This window comes from Plasmopara halstedii, assembly GCF_900000015.1.
Source record: "Plasmopara halstedii genome assembly, contig: Scaffold_2904, whole genome shotgun sequence".
In the NCBI taxonomy this organism is placed as follows: domain Eukaryota; phylum Oomycota; class Peronosporomycetes; order Peronosporales; family Peronosporaceae; genus Plasmopara; species Plasmopara halstedii.
This window is the reverse complement of record NW_020189809.1, coordinates 546,572-547,340: the sequence shown is the minus strand read 5'-3', so window position 1 is coordinate 547,340 and position 769 is coordinate 546,572.

The following is a 769-nucleotide window of genomic DNA, read 5'->3' as shown; positions in this document are numbered from 1 at the left end:
GCTTGCATACACGTTCCGTGTTCAAGAGCACGAAGCTCTTCGGGGCTGGGCCCTGCTGACCTATGTCTCCCTGAGGCTCAACAGAACTCAATTCGTCCCCAGCAGGTCGCCCCGTGCCTACTGGGTGGTGTCGTTTCCCCACGACAAACCAGACTAGCAGGAATTGGGGCGATGGTTCGAAGAACCTTGATGCGCCTTGCACCGGGGGCAGCCGTTCCGAAGTTGACGGGTGTCTCACAGACAAAATACCGTCGTGTGTTTGCGTGCTGTCCGGCAGCTCGGAGCTCTGCTCCCTCGTCCTCAGCATAGCTGAGATCCATGGGCACAGGCCCGCTTGACGAGCTGTTGGAGTGTGCATCCCAACCAAGTCGTGCCGACTTGAAGTTGAATTCGACATCTAATGCCACATTCACCGCCTCTACAAACAAAGACGGATGCACACGGAAGACTCCCATTCAGGCCACGCCAGTGCGGAGGCTTTCCATAAAGACGGTCACTGTGACCGCCTCCGGAAGGGGATCTACTGCCATCCCGCCAATCAGAGTTCGCATCTCTTGGACAAAGTTCACCAATTCCTTGTAGCCCTGTCGGGCGGCAAGGAAGCGCGATCATGCGCGATATGCCTGATTAGGCGGCGGGAACACTCGTGAGAGCTGCATTTTCAGCTCCGCCCAGGAGGGAAACGCAGATTCGACCGAAGTGCCGCACGTCAGTCCCCATTCTCGCGCTTGACCACCGAACTTTGAGATGGCTAGCGCTACGCGCTGTT